The following is a 6,584-nucleotide window of genomic DNA, read 5'->3' as shown; positions in this document are numbered from 1 at the left end:
AAATCCACCTGCCTCTGCCTCCCAAGTGCTGGGATTAAAGGCGTGCGCCACCACCGCCCGGCAAGAGCCAAGATTTTAAACTCTACTAAATACAAAACAAACAAACAAACAAAAAGACTTTATAAATTTAAGTTCATTTAAGAAAATACTATAGTGATGTATTATTTTGAAGTATACAGTTAATATGTTTGGAGTTATTTAAAAATTTATATTGAGAAAACGTGTGTATTTTCAGTATTGCTGTAAACAAGCATCTACATAACACTGTTAAATTGATTGTTGTTTTACATCAAACAACTTTTATAATACTTATTTTTATTGTTATAGTATTTTATAAATTTTATGGAATATGACAAAAAAGATATTGTAGGTATTGAAGAGGGGGTCTCTGGGATGAGTTGGGTACAAAAGGGAAACAAGAATGTGATTTAATTCTATTTACTTAAAATATGTTATTAAACGTTAACAAATTCAGATAAATTGAAATCATGTAACTTTTCTCATCATAATGCAATAAAAGTTAAAAAAAAAAAAAAAGAAATCCAGGAAAATACAAACAAACAATTGGAGAAAAATGTATAAATCCCTTTAAAACTCAGAGGGGAGTGGATAAAACAATTTACAGAAACAAATAAAACTATTCAATATCTCAATAGGGAAATAGAAACAATACAGAAAACACAAAATAAGGATATTCTGGAAATGAAAATTTTAGGAATTCCTACAGGAACTTCACCAAGAGAATACAAGAGATGTAGCAAAGACTCTCATGCATTGTCTTAATTTGGGTTTTATTGCTGTGAAGAGGCATCATGACCAAAGCAAAACATTTAATTGGAGGCTGGCTGTGGCCAGGCAAACACAGGAGTTAAGAGTTCTACATCTTGATATGAAGGCAGGCAATAGGTGACAGTCTTCTTCAGACAGCCAGGGTTAGGGTTAGGGTTAGGGTTTTTCCACATTGGGCAGAGCTTGAGCACTATAAAACTTCAAAGTCCACATACACAGTGACACACTTCCTCAAACATGGTAATACCTATTCTAACAAGGCCACTCCTTCTAAAAGTGCCACCTCCCATGGACTAAGCATATTCAAACAACCACATTCCATTCCCTGCATCCTTGCTCAAACACGAAAGTCTATGGAAACTATATCTAGTGGTAGGTAGCATAGTTCAAAATACATTTAGTTCAATTTCAGAAGTCCCTGTAGTTTTTCAGCATCTCAACAATGCTTAAAAGTCCAAAGTTCAAAGTCTCTTCTGAGATTCAGACAATCTCTTAACAACAATCCCCTATAAAATCAAAATCAAAAGCAGATCATGTACTTTCACAACATCACAATATATACATTCCCACTCCAAATTGTCATAATGAAGAAATACTAGTCCAAGAAAGCCAGGACACCAGCTGGGTAAATTCCAAATTCTGCATCTCCATGTCTGATGTCACAGTGCTCCTTTCATCTTTATTGACTGCAACAAACTTTGTTCTCTTGGGCAGTTTCAACTTCTTATTAGCAGCTTTCCTCAGTGGGTATCCCATAGCTCCAGCATCTCTAACATCTTGGGGTATCCAAGGCAACTTGAATTTTACAGCTACTTGTCATATGTTCATGTCAGGGAGACACACATGATCAGGGATCCTTGAAATGGCTTGGGTTACATCTTCAGCTCTTTCCTCTGTAACACTCTAGACTCTGGTTGACGTAAGTCCACTGTTTCCATGGTACTGGCATCTCCAATATACTGGTGTCTCCCACTAAAACTAGGATTCATCAATAGCCTGTCAAAGGCTCTCTTTATGGTGTCATCTCAATTTCTTTGTATGACCACTGCAATCCTGGGTTGTCAACTGCAACTGAGGCTGTACCTCTGTCAATGGCCTTTCCTGACCTCTCACAGTCTCAAGCTTCAGCTGTTCACCAGGTCCCCTTCATGCTGTCAAAACAAGTACCACCAGGATGACTCTTACATATTACCAAGTCCAGCTGCCAGCATGATGTCTATCTCTGGAACACTGCTTCTTTGTACTCTCAGAAAACACTTCCCAGAGGATTTCACCTCAGTGATGTTGGTCTGTTCTTAATTACAGCTAATTTCTTAACACCAGCTAACCAACATCAATTTTCCCAGTAACCCCTTCTATTCTTGGCTCTAAATCTAGAGCCATGTGGCTGAAGTTGACAAGTTATGCTGCTAGCTGAGGCTGGAACATGGCCTCCTGTTCTATTACATCCTTCATTGCCTCTGCTTGGCTACCCTAGAACTTCCTCTGTAAACTGACTTTGAATACAGAGATCTGCATGCCTCTATCTCCTGAATGCTGATATTAAAGGCATGTACCACCTGACCCTTCTTACATTTTCACAAGATCTTTGCAAGTTCTGGATTATAACTCATTCCAGATATAGTCAAGTTGACAACTGAGAATAGCCATCACAATCCATCCCTTGTCACTTTGACACATAATCATATCTCCTTATGTCCAAATGAAAACAATAACTAGATCATAATAATACCTAATGTGATATAACTATCCCTTGTTTGACTGCGAAAGCATAAACAATAAGCTTAGTTATGTGGGATCTTGTTCCTAAATTATATTTAATGTCCTTGAACATAGGATTTAGCTCCATCCCACTTCTCCATGCCCTTTTAATCACTGAGCCATACATTTTGTATTTTTCCTTTCTGTTTGCTACATCATATCAAAAGGCTCTTCATAAGGGTGTACAACAGGAGAGAGTCTATGCTAGGGTATTTTGAGACTTCTTTCCTCAATGCAACCAATCTGAATATCTTCACCTTAGCTTCAGGTAGATTCTCCAGAAAAGGGAAAACTCAGCCACATTTTTCACCAAAGGATGACAAGAGTGGTCTACAGGAAACATACTAAATTCCTCCCTGTGAAACTTCTTGAGCCAGACCTCCAGAGTTAAATACTCTCAGTACCAATGTCTTCTTATTCCTACTAGGATGGCCTATTAAGCTTCACATGAAGTATTTCATTGCTCTCCAAATCCAAAGTTCCCAAATCCACATTCTTCCAAACAAAAGCATAGTCAGGCTTATCACAGCAATATCCCAATCCCTGGTACAATGTCTTAGTTTGGGTTTTATTGCTGTGAAGACCCCATGACCAAGGCAACTTTTATAAAGGCAAACATTTAATTGGGACTGGCTTACAATTTCAGAGATTCCATTCATTATCATCATGATGGGAAGCATGACAGTGTTCAGGCAGAAGGAGCCTAGAGTTTTACATTTTGATACAAAGGCAGTCAGAAAAAGACTGTCTTCCACAGCCAGGAAGAGGGTCTCTTCCACACTGGACAGACTTTGAGCAGTAGGAGACCTCTAAGTAAACATATGCAGTGGTATACGTGCTTAACCAGGCCACATCTATTCCAACAAGGCCATACCTCCTAATAGGAGCACTTCCAATTGCCCAAACATATTCAAACCATGATAGGCATTAAAGGTACAATATAAGATATAGAAACAATAATTGTAAATTTAAATCTAAAATATTACTGACACAAAACATCCAGGAAATCTAGAAAACTAGAAAAGGACCAAACCTAAGGATAATAGGAATAGAGGAAGGAGAAGAATCCCAACTCCAAGGCCCAGAAAATATTTTCAAACAAAAATTATAGTAGAAAAATCTCCTAATATAAAGGAGATGCCATAAAGGTTAGAAAAGCATACAGAACATCATATAAATTTGACCAAAAAAGAAGGTCCTCTTGCCAAAACACTAAACAAAGAAAAATATTATAAGCTTCAAGGGAAAGATATAAAGTAACATATAAGGCAGACTTGTTAGAATTTGTCTTAGTTAGGGTTTATTGCTGTGAACAAACATTATGACCAAGGCAACTCTTAATTGGGCTGGCTTACAGCTTCAGAGGTTCTTCAGTCCATTATCATCAGGCAGGAACATGGCAGCATCCAGGCAGGCATGGTGCAGGAGGAGCTGAGAGTTCCACATCTTCATCTGAAGGCTGCTAGCAGAATACTGACTTCCATTCAGTTAAGATGAGGTTCTTAAAGCACATACCCATAGTGACACACCTACTCCAACAAGGCCACACTTTCTAATAGTTCCAAGCATACACAAACCATCATAGAATTGTACCTGAAATCTCACTGAAGTCTCTAAAAGACAAGAGGGCCTGGACAGATGTCTTTCAGACTTTCTGAGACAACAGATGCTAGCCCAGACTACTATGCCCAGCAAAACTTTCAATAGATAGAGAATATAAGATAGTCCATAGTAAAGTAAAATTTAAACAATATCTGCAAAGCCAGGTCTACAGAAAGTGCTAGAAGGAAAATGCAAACCTAAGAAAGTAAATCCCACCCATGAAAATAATGGAATAAATAATCTCACACCAGTAAAACTAAATGAAGGGAAGCATACACACACCACCATCATATCTACCAGCAGCATTACCACTACTATCAATACTACCTAAAACAACAAATAACAGAAATCAACAATCATTAATCATTGATATCTCTCAATATCAATTGTTTTGATTTCCTAATAAAAAGACAAAGATTAACAGATAAATGCAAAAACAGAATCCATACTTCTGTTGCATCCAAGAAACACAACTCAGCAAGGATAGACATTATCTCAGGGTAAAAGGTTGAGAAAAGATAATCCAAAGAGATGAACCTAAGTAGCTAACTGATGTAGTCATTTTAATCTTCCAAAATAGACTTCAAATGAAAATTAATCAAAGAAGATGGGCAAGCACACTATGTACTCATTAAAGGAAACTAATCCTACAAGAAGACATTCTAATTCTTAACATCTATGCCACAAATGAAAGGGCACCAAAGTTTCTAAAATAAACATTACTACAGCTCAAATTATATATTGACCCTCACATAATGAGAGTGGAAGATTTCAATACTCGTCTCATCAATGTACAAGACTAAACAGAGAAACCATGAAGCTAAAAGACATAACAACCCAAATAGACTAAATAGGGAGTTACAGAACATTACACCAATATGCAAAAGAATATACCTTCTTCTCAACATGGATCTTTCTATAAAACTGAACACATACTCAGACACAAAACAAGTCTCAACAGATAAAAGGAAATTGAAATAACTCCATATATCGTACCAGACCATCACAGATTAAAGATGGATATCAAAAACAACAGAAAGAAAAAAAGCTTACAAACTCATGGAAGTTGAATAACTCTCTAATGAACGAAAAATGGGTCAAGCCAGAAATAAATACTTTCTAGAAGACAATGGAAATGTTTTCCCAAACTTATGGGATACAATGGGATAGCACAAAGCAGTGCTAAAAGGAGAGTTCACAGCACTAAGTGCCTATATAAAAAAATAGAGATGTCTCACAATAGCAATTTAACAGCATGTCTCAAACCTCTAGAACAAAAAGAAGTAAATACACACAATAGGAGGAGACCAGAACAAATAATCAAACTGAAGGCTAAAATCAATAATATAGAAACAAATAGAGAAGACAAAGAATCAATAAAACAAAGAACTGATTATTTGAGAAAATCAATAAAGGTAAACAAACTCTTATCCAAACTAACTAAAAGACAGTGAGAAAATTCAAATGAACAAAGTCAGAAATGAAAAAGGGAAACATAACAGTAGACACTAAGGAAATCCAGAGAAGCATAAGAACATAGTTTTAAAACTTGTACGCCAACAAATTTAAAAATCCAGAAGAGATAGTTTTACCAATAAATACCACTTACCAAAGTTAAATCGAGATCAGCTAAGCACATTTAATAGACCTATAACACTTAATTAAATAAAGGTAGTCGACCTCCTCCACCCCAGGCTGGGGTTGGGGCGGGGAGCGCGGGAGAGGGGGCCGCCAGGTCGGAGGGAAGGCCAGGCCTTGGGAAGCCCGCGTCCTAGCAGGGACTACATTTCCCGAGGGGCCTCCGCGGAGGCAGCGACGGCGGGCGCGGCGACGTTTCTCGGAAGTGGAGCCCGGGACTTCTACTCGGGCGTGAGGTGAGCCGAGCCCGAGACAAGAGCAGAGGCCGAACTCGGGATCTGACAAGATGGCTGGGCTGCCCCGCAAGATCATCAAGGAAACCCAGCGTTTGCTGGCAGAGCCAGTTCCTGGCATTAAAGCAGAACCAGATGAGAGAAACGCCCGTTATTTTCATGTGGTCATTGCTGGCCCCCAGGGTTCCCCCTTTGAGGGAGGGACTTTTAAACTTGAACTGTTCCTTCCAGAAGAATACCCAATGGCAGCACCTAAAGTACGTTTCATGACCAAAATTTATCATTCTAATGTAGACAAGTTGGGAAGAATATGTTTAGATATTTTGAAAGATAAGTGGTCCCCAGCACTGCAGATCCGCACAGTTCTGCTATCAATCCAGGCTTTGTTAAGTGCTCCTAACCAGACGATCCATTAGCAAATGATGTAGCCAAGCAGTGGAAGACCAACGAAGCCCAGGCCATAGAGACAGCGAGAGCATGGACTAGGCTATATATGCCATGAACAATATTTAAGTCGATCAGATCATCAAGTGTACACCACTTCTCCTGTTCTGCCAAGAC

General features: G+C 38.4%; 1 protein-coding gene and 1 pseudogene across 11 annotated transcripts in view; one reads left to right on the top strand and one right to left on the bottom strand.

Annotated features, from left to right (window-relative positions):
• Positions 1-6,584, bottom strand: part of LOC116085613 (ankyrin repeat domain-containing protein 18A-like) — a 152,959-nt gene that overhangs the window by 109,622 nt on the left and 36,753 nt on the right. The gene's annotated exons all lie outside the window — the stretch shown is intronic.
• LOC116086202 lies at positions 6,041-6,525 on the top strand (annotated as a pseudogene).

The sequence above is a fragment of the Mastomys coucha genome, unplaced genomic scaffold, assembly GCF_008632895.1.
Source record: "Mastomys coucha isolate ucsf_1 unplaced genomic scaffold, UCSF_Mcou_1 pScaffold12, whole genome shotgun sequence".
Classification (NCBI taxonomy): Eukaryota; Metazoa; Chordata; class Mammalia; order Rodentia; family Muridae; genus Mastomys; species Mastomys coucha.
Note: the sequence above shows the minus strand (reverse complement) of the source record. Positions and strands in the feature narration are given on the sequence as shown.